Genomic DNA, 16,409 nt, shown 5'->3' with positions numbered 1-16,409 from the left:
TTTTGAAATGAGATAATTAGGCCTGGTTACACCTGATTTAAACTTGGGCAGGATACTAGTATTTCTACTGATGCTGTTAGATCTTTCAGATTATATCTCTTGGACAGCCATGCTTTAGGTGCTATTAAATGTAATGCTCTTTATCTAATTAATTACCTATGTAAGTCATTTGGCATTTAATTGTGGAGTAATGAAATGTCTAAGCCTCCGTGAAATAAATACGCTGGGTATAATTTACTAGTGGATGTTTCATTATTCTAATCAGCCACAATTTTCCAGTGCTGGAAGCTATACCTATAGTTCAAGTTGCCTGACACATCTCATTATGAGACCATTTTCAGTTGCTTATAAGTTTGGCAAACTTTTAACCATGTGGGCTGAAGTTTCGCATGCTGGGTGCCTGCCTCAGTCTGAACACTTCTGGAAAATGTCAGCAAAAAAATGGTCAGTTATTTTTCAGTACAAGGTAAGGAGAAAATATGTTTTGCCCATGTTAAAAATGTCTTACAAGCACCTTGTTTAGAAGCTCTAGTGCAGGGGTCGGCAACGTTTGGCACGCAGCTCGCCAGGGTAAGCACCCTGGTGGACCGGGCCAGTTTATTTACCTGCTGACGCGGCAGGTTCGGCTGATCGTGACCCCCACTGGCCGCGGTTCGCCATCCCAGGCCAATGGGGGCGGCGGGAAGCCGCGGCCAGCTCATCCTTCGCCCGCGCCGCTTCCCGCTGCCCCTACTGGCCTGGGACAGCGAACCGCAGCCAGTGAGGGCTGCAATCGGCCGAACCTGCCGCGTAAATAAACTGGCCCGGTAAATAAACTGGCCCGGCCCTTACCCTGGCGAGCTGCGTGCCAAACGTTGCCGACCCCTGCTCTAGTGCCTCCATGCTATGGAACAGGGATTTGAAATTTGGCAGGGCATTCACCCTGTGGCTGAATTTACAGAACACTGGATTGGGTTCTATTCCCAGCTCTGCCATTGGCCTGCTAAGCAACATTCGGTAAGTCACTTCATTGCTCCGTGTCTCAGTCTTCCCACCTGTAAAATGGGGATAATCATACATAGCACTCTTAGGAAAGTACTTTGATATGTACTAATGAAGAGCACTAAGTAAGTGCTAGGTATTATTATGTTGACACCCTGAGAAAAAATCCCCAAATTTGGCCAATTTATAAGCCTCTGCATATCAGTTTGCACATGCTCAGTAGAGGTTGCTTAGAATTGGGTTGCTAAACTTTCCCAAGATTCTGTCTGCATTGAGTATGCGCAATCCCAGGGCTGCAAGTATTGAGCAAGACTTCCGCTGCAATTACTCCTGGCTGCTGTTGGCTGTTGTGATGCCAGGCAAGGGAATTGAAAGCATGGAGACTGTCTCAGTTGCTTCTGCTGCTGATGCCAGGCAGCAAGGAGTTGGGAAGCTATCTGACTGGAAGGCAGAAGGGTGAGGATCCAGGCCTGGAAAGGTAGCAAGGCAGGACACTGGGACAACAAGGGGAGAAGTGAAATGAAGGGTTGGGGGATGGCATTGGGACATGGAACAGTGGGAGGAAACGGGGAGTGTGATTAAACAGTCTGGTGGTGAGGAGGAGAGAGACTGGGAGAAGAGCAAGTTGGACATGGCAGGGGCAGAAGAGTTCAGGCTTGGGATATGAGGCAGAAGGGTCTCTTACCACTAGAGTGTACACCCATCTCAGAACACAGAATAGAATCCAGGAGGTCTGAGTCTCTGTATTCCTCTGCTGTCAGCATATAACTGAAATTCTGCTGGCTAAATGTGTGTCTCATCCCCTTCTATTGGCTGGCTCACATAGAGAATAACAACCTACTACTGCTTTCAGTTAGCTCAAGTGGTAGAGGTTTGTTTGGTGGATCTAAAGGTTCCAACCCTGTTAATCAAATATGTGGGAATCAATATGGGTCCATGTGATGGGATTTCTGTTTTTTTTTTCTTCTTCTTTTTTTTCCAGTTTGCTTTTTCAAAAACAAACTTTGGAAATTATACACACACAATATTTAAGAACATTTAAGTTGCAAAGTCAAGCAGTCAAAAATTAGGTTGCAACCGATTTACCTTGTTAGGCTTACCAGCCTGTAATTGCTAGGATCACCTCTGGATCCTTTTTTAAAAAATCATGTCACATTAGCTATCCTCCAGTCATCTGGTACAGAAGCTGATTGAAGTGATAGGTTATGTAACACAGTTAGTAGTTCTGCAATTTCATATTTGAGTTCTTTAAGAACTCTTAGATGAATACTGTCCAGTTCTGGTGACTCATTCCTATTTTATTTATCAGTTTGTTCCAAAACTTCCTCTACCGACAACTCAGTCTGGGACACGTCCTCTGATCTGTCACTTAAAAAGAAAGGTGTGGGAACCTCCCTCACATCCTCTGTAGTGAATGCAAAAAATTCCTTTAGTTTTTCCTCAATGACCTTGTCTTCCTTGAGTGCTCCTTTAGCACCTTGATCATTGAGTTGCCCAACTGGTTAATTTTTGCAGTTAGTTTTTGAGTCTTTGTTTAGTTGCTCTTCCAATTTTTTTTTTTTTTTTTTTGGCTGCCTAATTATACTTTGACTTGCCAGAGTTTATGCTCCTTTCTATTTTCCTCAGTAGGATTTAATTCCAATTTTTATAGGTTGCTTTTTTGCCTCTAACCGCTTCTTTTACTTTGTTATTTAGCCATGATGGCACTTTTTTTGGTCCTCTTACTGTCTTTTTAAATTTAGGATGTACACTGAATTAGAGCCTCTGTTATGGTGTTTTTAGGGTCTAGGTGCCCAACACCACTCTCAGGGTTGCTGGAGTCCATGGCCAGCTGACTCAATAAACTACAGGAGTCAGGTAGCTCTGGGAGCCAGCTGGCCTGGGAGTTTGGAAGCACTAGGGTCCCTGGCTCCAGGGCAGTCCATGTGGAAATCTGAATTTCAGCCAGCTCCAGTCCTGATATTTCTATTTTCCTTTGATGTGCTGTGCTGTGCATAGAATACCTTCATCTGAAGGTCAACTAAGTGCATTCAAAATAGGAATGAAATGAATTAAGCTTTATAACATATTTGTAAAGCAGGCAAATGTAATGCCCATTTTTACCATTTCTGTCTGGGAAAGGAAACTTAAGTTCCATAGTTACATTAACTGCACCTATAGATGGAGAACTGAGGTACAGAGATGGTAAGGGAGCCGATACAATAACCCAAATATGCACTGGAAAAATCCCCTTTTGAAATTTTCCAACAAAACTTAGTGTTTTCAGGAATTTTAATTTAGCTTTGTTTAGAAGGAACACTTCAAAATGAAGTTTTACTTGGTCTTGTTTCAAAATGTTAAAACAAAACAAATTTTGAAATGACTTTTGTTTAGAAATGTCTTTAATTTTATTTTTTAAAATTTAAAATGAAACCTTTTGGGCAACCAGAAACTATTTTTTTTTACCTTTCGGTTAACCTTACCGAAAATGACAAATTCACCTAACACTATTTTATTTCAGTTTTTCACAATTGCCAGTGAACCAAAAAATGTGTTATTTGCCCAGCTCAAGTTGTGAGCTCTTTTCAACAGATTGATCTACTTTAACTACATTGACCAAACTTGCCTCTCAGATATGTTAACTTAAATTTATAGGAAGCTGTATATGCATTTGAGTGTAATTTGGCCCCGTATCTGCCTGGTGCCTCCTTCACTTAAGCTGCAGCTTGTTTCCTCTCTGAACCGAGATGAAATTGATGATCTAATGTTGATTTGACAATGAACTCCAGATTGTAATGATCTAAGAACTGCAACTGCTGACCAAGTAGAAACTTTATCTCACCCCTGCCAGCTGATTTGAAGCAGGGTAGGGGCGGAGAGACAGGAGAGACGTCTCAAGTGAAGACCGTAGTTTGTCTTTAGACAAGAACACGTTTATTTTTTGTAACAATTGTCACAAAAGTAGTTTGTGCCATTCTATGTTTTTGCTACAGGCTTTGGCTCAAAAATGTAGCTTTCAAATCCCACACATGGTCTATTTAAGGTACTTTGACCTTTTCAATATTCTTTAATTTGATTGGTTGGCATTTCCTGTTCTTCCTTTTTACATTCATTGCAAAGTGTGTACAGGAGAGATGAGCCAGCTTATTAAAGGCAAAATATTTAAACGGTTAAAGTAGGATAGTAGGCTGCTGTCAATCACAGGCTACTATCCCTGGCTTAGGCAGTGCATTGTCAATCACTCAGTTTCATGACAAAGACTTCAACAAGAACAGAAATCATCACTAGCATGACAATGTTGTGCAAAACAGACAGGAAACGTGGAAGCTTAACTAATTCTTGTCTGCATGGATTTAAAAAAAAAATTCACCAAAAACACAACCACCCCCTTGAAATGGGAGACTTAAGGCATGTCTACACTTCTCCACCGTTAGGACTGTCGGGGTATGAATAGCAGTTTGCACCAAAGGGCTGCATTGTAATTTCCCATGTGGACACTGCAGGCATATACTAAAAGGCTCTTGCTTTTCATTAATGTAGTTCTGTTTGAAGAGGATTACAGTAATGTGAAGTGGGAACCTTTTAGTTCATGCCTCCAGCGTCCACACAGAGGTGTTACAGCGCAACACTTTGGTGTGCACTGCTTTTCACACACCTGTAGTCCAAACTATGGGGCAGTGTAGACAGCACTTGAGGGAACAGAAACAGCCTAATGGGTGTCAAATGTCAGGAAAGGACAATCTTTAAGTGCGTGTCCAAGTCTTTTTGTTCATTGCCCCAGGGAAAATGGACCAGCCTCATAAAAAACCTCTTTGATTTGAAACATCTTATTCCAATTATGTTCACAAAGATTATTGCCCCTGGCATTCATTCTGGTACCCCAAAATATGCCAACATCTTTGGCCCTGTTAAAAGCTGAGAAAGATGAATAAAAACACAAGTCACTCACCTACAAGATGCTCAAACAATTCTAGGCAGGAGTCTGGCAGACTTCTTGGACAATAATTAGTTGACCGATCTATTTTCAATGGAGTTTTGCTTGAGTAAGGACTGCAGGTTTTGGCCCTCAGGGGCAAATCCAGTTTCCTGGTGCACAGCTCAAGAATCTTAGGTGGTCCCTGGATCTGTAGAGGAGTGGGGATGAGGAAGCCAAGCTGAGCCACTCAAGGAAGAGCCACCACAACCCTAATACAGAATGTCCATGAGGAGGGAAGGACTGGAGGATCTATGCAGACCTCGATGCCCCAGCCCTGAACCAATTCAGATATTTCATATAGCATTCCTGCTGTTAGGTGCCTTTAAGTCCCATGGAAGTAAGAACTGGATTTGGTTCCTCGCACATGAGATCAATTGGCTTGTAGTTCTCTTTAAATGGGCAAATTATAGTTAAGTGTAAGTAACCATGTGTTCCTTTATTTTTCATGGACAAGGGATCCTAACAATTTGGAGCTGCTCACATTATACCCAAGGGGGATGGGCCTAGTTTGGAGGAAAACTGCTAGAAATCTATTTAAAAACAAAGAATGAATACTGAAGCCATTAGGAGATTATTGCTTCAACAATCAGCTACCTGCCATTTTTCTCAGAAATCAGCAATTTAAATGCAATGTTTTGCCCTTGTAATACAGCATAAACTAACAAGCCAGTGCTGTCCATTATTTTTCTTTTTCAAAATTTGCATACAGTTTTGCCAATGCAGTTTGATATAGTAGTTCTTAATCTCTGCATATAGGCTCTGATTCAGCAAGGTATTTACTCATGTATCTAAGTTTTAAGCAGGTGCATAGTCCCATAAAAGTCAGTGGCACACCTCACATGCTTAAGTACCTTGCTGAACCAGAGCCTTAAAGAATGCACACTGAACTCGAATTGTCTTCCATTACTCAAGTAAAACACCTGTTGTCTTTAATAGATGTTTCATCTGAGCCAGTTCTGGAGGATCTTGCCCATCATATCTGTTACACAATTACGTAAATTATTCATTATTCCAGAAATTAGTGCAAACGAGATTCCCAGTATGTACAACGAAATTGATTTCAATTATTCAGTTTGTCAAAACATAAAATATACATGGCATTGGAAACAAAATCTGATGTTCAGTGTTAAAAAAATGTAAGAAAAAACTTTGGGGTTGCTGAATGCTTGTTGAGACATGAGGATCAATAGCTTAGTGTAGACACAATGGTTGAGATTTCCAAAGCAGACAAAGAAATTTAGCCTCATAATTTCCATTAATTTTAATGAGATGTGAAGCTAAATCCTCTAGTTGGTTGAGATTTGCAAAGCCAATGTTGGTACAACTTCCAAAGCCCTGGATGGGTACTGCCATAAATATAAGGATTGATGGTCTGTTCCTTATTTGGATTTCCATAATTTCTTACGGTTAATGCATGGCATCAGTCATTTTATTTTTAGGTTTTTAGGCTTCATTTTTTTTCTGTGCTACAATACTAAGTATCTGAAAAATGGTAGTACTACTCACAGAGCAGTGGTGGCATATCTTGGATTGGAAACGAGCCTGTATTTTAACATACATGTGTCCAGGGCCGGCGCTTCCACTAGGCGACCCTAGGCAGTTGCCTAGGGCAGCAGGATTTGGGGGGTGGCATTTTGCTGCCCTTGGCAGAAATTCGGCGGCGGGAGGTCCTTCCGCTCTGGGTCTTCAGCGGAAATTCGGCGGCGGGGCTCCTTCCGCTCCGGATCTTCGGCGGAAATTCCGCGGCGGGTCCTTCAATCGCTCCGGGACCCGCCGCCGAAGTGCCCCGAAGATGCGGAGCGGAAGGACCCCCGCTGCCGAAGACCCCAGGCCCCCTGAATGCTCAGAGGAGGAGCGCTGCTGCCTAGGGCAGCAAAAACCCTGGCTCCTGCATGTGTCTGTGTAGAGAATGAGGGGAGAGTCACATTTAAGTTCAATGCAGAGCTGATCAGGATTAGGCCATTTATCGTCAATTCCTTACAATGTTTTGCTCTAGCTTTACTCATGAGGGAGTACTGCCTGAGTAAAAATGTGGCAAGGGCTTCAGTTTTAACCCAGTGATATTCACTGCACATTTCAGGAACAGAATAAGCCAGTACATCTAAATGGCTAGCCTTTTACTTTTTTAGTTAAAAGAAATTGAAAAAACTCATTATGTATTAATATCATCCCAGCATCCAAGGAGGAGAATAGTTTTAGGCTATACAACATGAGTATTTGTAATTGAGAGAACACAGATGCCTCTCTTTGGGTCCAAGCAGTATAACAACCTAATTTGTAAAAGAGATTTCTGTGTCTTCATAACACTCCCAGTAATTTGGATCAGAACACCTAGGGAAATGCAGTCATCAAAATGTGAATTGCTTCTAGTTCTTTCCTTCTTCACCTCCAGAGGGGAGAACATGTTTGACTGCAGGGGGGAAGAGCTGGTGAGCAACATCAACTTCTCTAACAAACATTGCTACTCAGAAAATGTCCAGTTACTCAGGGAAATTCCAAAATAAACAGTGGGGTTTTGTGGAGAAAAAAAAACACTACAAATATGTCGGTCATACAAAGGTCCTTTTGTGGTGTGCAGCAAGGAGTACAAGGTGGGTTGTATAACAATGCAACTGAAGGCTTCACATGGGCACAAATATGGTCAAGTAAGGTTACTTGTGTAAAGGCCAATCTGTGCATCCAGTATTGGATCTGCTTACCCTCTAATATGTCAGCATTTGAAAATTGTGCTGTCTGAATCCAGCTGTGAGTTTTTCAGACTAGATTATTTTGAGCCAGGTTTAACTAATCCTATCTTTTGCACAGGGGTGCGGGCAGCCTGGTGTATCGCTAGATATCTGCTGCACCATTAATGCTGTGGTGCATTGTCCTTTTGTATCCTCCATGCAAATCATTTCAGTTCACAGATGACCTGTGTTGAAGGGAGAGGAGGTGAATGGTGCATCAGTGTGGCAGTCTAGTGATGACTTTTACCATAAAGGGTAAAAGTATGGTGTACCCATGTAGTGGAGATGCAGGCTCTTTTAGTCCTACTATACAGCACCTATGAAGTCCTATCCAATTGAATTACTCTGGGTATGATGGGATCATCTGTTTAATCCATATTATCGCCAACTGGTATGAGTCTAATCTTGTTGTGTGTGGAGTTTTCAAACTACATAGCAGAGAAGACCAATTGGATATGGCTTTGTCTCCCTGAAATTGTTTGGTGCAATTATTCCTTCTTGCCTTTATGCCACTACATCTTCCCTGAACTGACTGGGTTTCACTAATGGTTTCAACCAGAGGTCCTAGATGCACTGCAGAACTTCACTCAGCTGCATGCCAACTGGATCCATGTCCTCTGTGGATGAGAACAGACGGTCTGGACCTATTATTGGCAGTAAGGAACTGCTTAAGGAATGCTTAAGAATAACCCCAAAGGTATGGCCTGAATGTGCAGGGCATTTTCAATAGCGGATGATCTTTTGTAGAATTTACTACCGGAGAAACACCTATGTTTGAGTGTGGTCACACTCAGAAAGCTTTGTAAAATACCTCTTTGTGCAGGTTTTGGTAACTGCTGTCTCCCTTTCCTCTGTCACTTAATCTACTGCCGAGTTCCTCCTTGTCTCAGCTCTTTTACAAGTCATTGTGCTGAGAAGGCTCTTGCAGTACTATCTCCCTATATATGGGAAACATGCCTTAATCTAAGAAGTGGGCTTTATGACTAGGTACTTTGGTTACCGATTTTAAGGTTTTGTATGTGTTCCTATCACCATAACACCATGTCACTGCTTTTAATAGTTAACTGCTTGTGTATGCTTATCATCTAAACATTTCTTTATAAATCACACAGGTTTTCCCATGTCCTCCTTCAAATAGTCTTTTTCTCTGATAATTAGGACAGATTAATTTCTCATTTTACATGACCACGTTTGAAGTTTTAAATTGTGATTAAAAAAAAATGCTAACGGAAATAACTTTGTAAACCGTACAAGCATTTAGGTATCAGAAAGCTATAAGACTTTTACATTGCACTTATATTGTCCAATATGTTACATGTCTAATAAATGATGATAGGCTGATATTTTAAAAATGTGTTTGCATTGAGTTTGTGCTGCCATTTCAATTGCTCAATACTGTATGAACGCTGTGATTACAGAATGTTAATGTTTTGACACACTGACAGAAGCCAGGCAATTCACCGTTAATGCTGGTATTCCTCTTTCACTTGCTTCTAATGTGTGACAGCTTTAGTGTAGGCAGTAATTGACTAGAAATGACAATAGCAATTAACATGTAACCTTCTGTTTTAGTACACTTTTTACTATTCATTCTGAGAGCAAAATATTGTTGCATGTGTGTGTGACCTTGTGATTAAAAACTCACACTGGTCTGATGATCTGCTTTGAATATCAATGCTTATGTTTTAAATATAGTAGGATTCTTAATTTCTTTACTATGAAAAATAGTGTATCATGCATCTAGTCACTTTTTCCGGATCTAATTTTGTGCCCCCAGGGTTGCGGCATTTGGTTATTTTTTAAAATGCCAATTTTTTAAAATGCCAATGATTTCATTATAACAAGACATTGCCAGCATTGATTTTAAGAACATATTAAAAACTTGTGCCTCGGCTCATTATTGTTTATAATTATTTAGGAGGCAGAATTGGGAAAATAAAAACTGGCTCTCAGGTGCTTTTATGGGTTATCAAAGTAGACTGTGATTTATGTGTCCTGAAAAACAGCTCCATACTTTTGCTTGTTCTCCATCTGCATTACTTAGAGCCTTGCTTATAAATGAATATATAGGATTTCTGTGCCACTTCAAGGCTATTTATTAATCAATGATGTTGTTATAGGACAGAATATTGAATATTTCAACGTTTCCAGTTAACCTCCTGTACATGTGCTGTATCAGCAATCAGAGCAGTGATTTACAGTGATACAAACACACCATGATATAAACTTGACATCTTTTTTCTTTTCTTTTCAATTTTGGGTGAACTTTATCCTCATGAAAGTGAGGGACTTAACATTGCTTTGAATCAGACATAATGCAGAGATGCACCCTCAAGCTTTCCCCGAAATATCTGCCAGGGAATCTCAGCCAATATTTTGTTTTAAAGTTGGTTCCTAAGTCCATAGTTAGACCCCTAAATATAAGTGACCTGATTCTGAAAAGTGCTGAACTGCGGTGCCCATTGATTTCACTGGGAAAACTGCATGGCATTCAAAACTTCTGAAAATCAGGTTCTTTAATTAAAAGGCTAATGTTAGTGTCCCCCACTTTTTTTTAATCGTGACCCTCAAGTCCAGCCAAGACCTGTTAACTAGCATGCTATTACATAATATTAACCCACTTTTGATGTGCAGAGGTTGCCACCGGTAAGTTAGCATTTCCCAACAGTTACCACATGGTGGTATCTGCAGCTGCATTATTTTTTCCTTAGTTTTAGAGTAAAAAGAATCTGTGTAACCGTGCAGTAACAGATGGCCACTGTTAACTTTGTAATGCCTTTTATTGTATGCAACAGAAACTTTGCAAGTGTAATCTATGCAACTACTAAGCTTTCAACCAGACTTTCCCTTCGATGCATTACCGCTAGTCCCACTGAAATGAAAGGGGGTTGTGTGTGCATCACATATTTCCATTTTGGGAGAGAAATGAATGGTCAGAGAGTTAATGAATGATTCTACTTTGCCGCTGTCTACTATATGTACACATGTACAGAATATTGCTCTGCAGGAGGAGGTGAAAGGTTTGAGTTTTATAAAAATGAAATTAATGTTCTTCACCTACTTTTGCTTCCCAGTTATTTACTCATTCTTCATGAATTTACTGCATGCATAAATTATGGTTGTGTGTACCCTACGCTATGTAGTGTGGACAAAATTCAGTCAATGAAGCTATTATAGATTTATATTGGTGTAAATTAAAAAAAATCGCTCAAAGTGCAAGATCCCCAATTTTTATGTGCATTAAAATCACAAGGGAATCTCTGCTCTCTACAAAATAAGGCCCAAAATAGTAGAGTTTAGCCATATACAGGTCTGTCTCATCTTACGCGGGGGTTCCGTTCCGCGGTTAGCGCGTAAAGCGAAAACTGCGTATAGTCAAAATTACATTGAGTTCAATGGCGGGTGGAATTGTCCGCACTACAGGTAGAGTATTAAAATTGTTATTTTTTTATTTTTTGTTTTGTTTTTGTCGACCACGTAAAGCTGAAATTGCACATGTTAAATGCGTGTAAAATGCGACAGACCTGTACACCTGCTAGGTCTTTAAAAAGCCAATCAGCCAATTACATATTTTAATTTAACAGCAGCAAACTTAATTGGATCAGAATACAAAGAAAAATAAAAGCTAGAACAGTAAGAGGCCCCTTGTTTTCAAGTTATGCTCAGTTTCATTCCTAGATTCAGTCTCCAGCCAGCTCCAGCCTAAAATGTTGCAGGTGTTAAAGGTGCAGTACCTACAGAGTCACCATAGTTCATAAAGTTCCAAACCCACAAACTGAAGCTGGCTGGCACAGGTACACAACTCCAACCATCAGTAACATGCAGTTTATATGTAGCTGCTCCTGCTCAAACCTATTTGAATACATCCAGATTCATCACAACTCCCCTTTTAACGCATCCCTGTGGCTCAAGTGTGTCTCAATTTAGAATATCCTTCCAGGGTTGGAGTCATTTGTCTGCTAAATGAAAGGGTGCACTCAGTACAAATATTGTTGTTGGGGGTTTTGTATTATAACTTATTTTTGCAACTTCTCCAGTCGGAGGATGCATGTTATTCTGCAAAAGGTGACAACTACAGGCCAAGTTCATACATACAAAGCTGGTGCATCTGCCATGCAAGTCCCTGGGCCAAATTGAGCAATGACACAAATGATGAAGGAACTTTACTACCTATCCACACTTTTTCTTGTTTAAGTAGTATAACTTCCATGGATTCTGATACTTGGGGGGATGTGCAAAACTAGTTTCACTTAGAGGAGGAGGGGGCGGAAGGGGTAGGGATATTTCAGAAATACTTATTTTACCAGGGAAAATAGTGTATTTAGTATTCCATCTATTTCTCCAAACTCTAGCCTTTAAAAACAAAAGGAGCCTGTGCACCTAAACCTATAGACACTTTTGAAATCTCCTGTAGTATTGAAGATTCCAGAAGGGACCACTGTGATTATCTAGTCCTCTTCACATTATCAATTAGTTTTGATCAGCCTTTTTGTTTGATGCTTCTACTTTTTTCTGCTTCCATCTTAGTAGCCATATGTGTGTGTGTGTGTGTGTGTGTGTGTGTGTGTGTATATAAATAGTCTGATTCATGACAAAATCCAAATTTGGCACCAAAATATGCTACATTGCACTCGGTGAGGCATTAACTTGGAACAGTGATTAATGGCCTAAAGCTGTGGAGCTGTGCAAAGGGTTTCAGCCTCATGTATATTGAAATACTGAGGCACAAATCCATGCTGTTTAGTAACCAGGAGGGCTTGTGGCAATTATTTTGCATACACGTTGATTATAAAAAACAAGAAAACAAAACTTTATTTGCATGCTTTTGTCACAGTGGATTCAGTTGCAGTATGCCAAAGGTGCAGATTGTGTTTTTGAGATGCTGACTTGCTGTGGCGTACCACACTTTCAGGGAAGCACAGTCTGTCATGAAACTCCATGGAGGATGGTTCACCCTACTCCATCCCCCACAGCTCATGAGAATGGTACAAGCTGCTCCCCCAGCAAATCCAGCCAGTCCTAGTGATGTGCTGACATGGGGAGGTGGGGGATAGGGGAGGAAGGCATGACCCCTAAGTATCACCTAGCAACTCCCATCTTTAATCAGTTCCTCCCTTCCTTCCACTGGTCCTGAAGAGTCTAGTGCTCCTGGTGCTGGAGGGTAGAGAGAGGGCTCCTGCCAATGTGAAGATGCCCCATAGGGGAAGGATTTCGTGTCCCAAAGCCAGTCTCCATCTTTTCAGGCTTGGTGCAGGATTTGGCCTTCAGTGCATGTCGTAACCAATGGAGAGAGATATAGTTCTTTGTCTTACAAAGTGCTTCACGTGTCCAAACTTGGTCCAAAGTTTTGAAATTGTCTTGATGGGAGTAGCTCATCGTCCGTGTCATATGTAGGTAACTACTAACTCAAAGCAGGATCACAGACTAGTAAGAGTAGGTTGTAGTGACAGTCTAGTAGGTCCTCAGGAGAGGACCTAGCTTCTATTAGTGATATGAAACATCAAGGGGAGAACTGATGCCTCCCTAAGGAAAACCAGGTAAAGTGGGAGTTTTTTGCAATTGGTAGAAAACAAATGTTGCCTGAGCAAGGTTAGGTGAACTTTCAAAACGCTGTATGAGAGGGAGCCTGCTGAATTTTAAAAAAATGTCCAGAATATCGTAGAACTCACTTTTAAGAAAACAACAATTCAGTTTAAATGCATTATGATGCTCTCCATAAACAGTCCCCTTCTGGCTGTAATATGCTTCATTGACAGCAATTAACAAAGGTCAGCAAGCTAATTTACCACTGTTTAAATTACAGTGCGAAAACATGACACTGAAGGGCATAGAAATTGTGCAAGATTTAATGGGGACCTGGGAACTTGATCATTAAACACACAGGGGGTATAGTCTATCCTCTCTGACTGCATTTCCCATTAACGCTAATAGTGTGTTGAGAAGCAAATATACTCAAACTTTCATTACTCAGTTTATCTCTTCCACTTTGACAAATGAGGTGCTGGCTTAGACTTGGAGCTGGGTAATGCATCTACTTCACTCTTTGACAGTGTTGTAACAGAACTGGAAACTTTTGTGAATGAACACATCCTTATACCTCTGACTAGTTTTGTTTCTTAAACAAGTTTGGATCTGCTCAGTATTTGGATGGGAGACCTTCAAGGTAAACAGATGAAGTGGGTCTCTTCCTTCAAGCTGGTATTGCACTAATCGGCCCCAGTGCCGACTGGCTAAGCGGCAGTTCTGCAGAAAAGGACCTGGGGTTTACATTGGACGAGAAGCTGGATATGAGTCAGCAGTGTGCCCTTGTTGCCAAGAAGGCCAATGGCATATCGGGCTGTATTAGTAGGAGCATTGCCAGCAGATCAAGGGAAGTGATTATTCCCCTCTATTCGGCACTGGTGAGGCCACACTTGGGGTATTGTGTCCAGTTTTGGTCTCCCCATTATAGAAGGGATGTGGACAAATTGGAGAGAGTACAGTGGAGGGCAACGAAAATGATAAGGGGGCTGGGGCACGTGACTTACGAGGAGAGGCTGAGGGAACTTATTTAGTCTGCAGAAGAGAAGAGTGAGGAGAGATTTGATAGCAGCCTTCAACTACCTGAAGGGAGGTTCCAAAGAGGATGGTGCTAGGCTGTTCTCAGTGGTGTCAGATGATCAAACAAGAAGCAATGGTCTCAAGTTGCAATGCGGGAGGTCTAGGTTGGATATTAGGAAACACTATTTCACTAGGAGGGTGGTGAAGCACTGGAATGGGTTACCTAGGGAGGTGGTGGAATCTCCATCCTTAAAGATTTTTAAGGCCTGGCTTGACAAAGCCCAGGCTGGTATGATTTAGTTGGGGTTGGTCCTGCTTGGAGCAGGGGATTGGACTAGATGACCTCCTGAGGTCTCTTCCAACCCTAATATTCTATGATTCTATATTACTAGGCGGCTCTGTGCTACTTGGAGTGCTGTGCATTGAAGGAGACATGAACTAGGGGACACCTGCCCATTTCTGCATATTAAGATTGCTATATTTTACAAGGGTGGTAGCACTGGAATCCTGGCCCCATTCCAATTCTGTAATTTCTTTCTCCCCAACTAATTTCCCCATGCATTTTTCAGCTGGATACAGCATTGTTCTTCCTTTCTCACTCTAAACTGGGGTATTGCATTGCTGTGCACTGTAAAACACCTTCCAAGTTTCCCCCTGAAAGTAGCTGCAAGCTCCCGGTCAATAATGTTTGTAATGGGTTACTGGTATGGGATTCTTAGGAAGTAAAGCTTCAGTACATTATGTACCTGTCACATATAATTACATGACTTCTGCCAAGAGCAGTATGAACCTTTTCACTCAATTTTGTATATCTGTGCAAATCTGTCCTTATTAATTAAATTATGCCGACATTTTAACCAGGAACACTAAAACTGTAGTGTAAAAAGAAAGTATAGAGAGCTGGAGGTAGCACAGAATGCGTCATTCAGGAACTGAGGGGTTATACATTTACTTTAATTGCTGAACTTTTGATGTTGTTGTGTCACATATATTGCATGCCACTTCCAGCCCAGCTTCATTCTGCTCTTCAGGACTCCTCCAGAGCACAAGGGGAAGTCCAGCTTTGGCATTGCTGAACGTTAAGGTCAGAATCAGAGATGGTCCCAAAGTTAATGGATGTTTGGATTTCGGTCTTGGTTTGGAAACACAGTTTTCACCCCAGTCCAAAATCTCTGGAGGCTGGCTATGTCCTGGGTTTTTACTTTGTTTCATGTTTAGGTTGACCTGCACTTTTGTGGTTTGCTTATTCCTTGCCAAAGAGAGATTCTTCTCGTAGGCTGTTCTGTATTAAGGAAAGGGGAGTGTAACATGGTCAGGACTCACCACCACTGGTGCCTCCTGCTGGTTGCTCCAGGAATTAGCTTTTGTCAGCTGTGGAGCCCCCTCTGTGCATGGTGTCTCACCGGTTGTCTGCTCTGCTGGTTTGGGAGCCATGTTGTTCCCTGCTCAGTGGCGTCTGCTTCAGGACACTGCCCTCCGGCAGCACCCACTACTCCATTCTCACCCCCTTCGGGGGCGGGGGGGAAGGAATTAACCGCAGTCCTTTGGCTTACACCTGCCTCAGTGGCCAACCACAACCCCAAAGTCTAGCCTCTCACCTCAGGGGCAAGTTGCAGTCAGTCTCGGCCACACTCCTCCGCGGCCAGGTGCAGTACAAGGGGGGGGGGAACGGACCCAGGCCCACCCGCTACTCTGGGTCCTGACCCAGGGACACTCTAGCAGCCTCCTCTCTGCCCTCTTTCTCTCCCCTTGTCTGACTATCTTTCCTGGGCCACTTCCCCTTTGGCCCCTTCTTGGCCCTTCCAGTCAGGGGCCACAGCCTGGCAGGTAATGGGCCGGAGTTCTCCTCTGCTCCCCAAAGCCTGCCCAGCACTGCTCTGTCCAAGGTGCTACCCCGTTACCTCAGGAGCCAGTCCTCCTCCCTTGCTAGTCAGGGAGAAACTGCCCTCTCCTTTGCTAGGCAGCCTTTATGTAGGCCCCAGTCCAACCCTGATTGGCTCTCCACAGGTCTTTGCTGATTGGCTGCTGGTCTGTGCAGCCTCTCTGGCCTGTTCCAGCCCTTTTTCTCATGGAGTGGGGCAGCTGCCCCATTACAGGGAGGAAGGCCAGTGGTCAGTGTGTTAACCTCCTGAAAGGCTTTCTTTTCTTTTCTCTTCTTTCCTATTTTTTTAGGTGGAAGCCATAGGGCCTTCGCAGATGAACGCAAA

The 16,409-nt window shown here is 42.2% G+C and overlaps 1 protein-coding gene across 4 annotated transcripts in view; it reads left to right on the top strand.

Moving 5' to 3' along the window:
• KCNIP1 (potassium voltage-gated channel interacting protein 1) overlaps positions 1-16,409 on the top strand; it is a 559,284-nt gene that overhangs the window by 337,778 nt on the left and 205,097 nt on the right. The window lies entirely within an intron of this gene.

This window comes from Chrysemys picta, chromosome 8 (genome assembly GCF_011386835.1).
Source record: "Chrysemys picta bellii isolate R12L10 chromosome 8, ASM1138683v2, whole genome shotgun sequence".
NCBI lineage: Eukaryota > Metazoa > Chordata > Testudines > Emydidae > Chrysemys > Chrysemys picta.
Note: the sequence above shows the minus strand (reverse complement) of the source record. Positions and strands in the feature narration are given on the sequence as shown.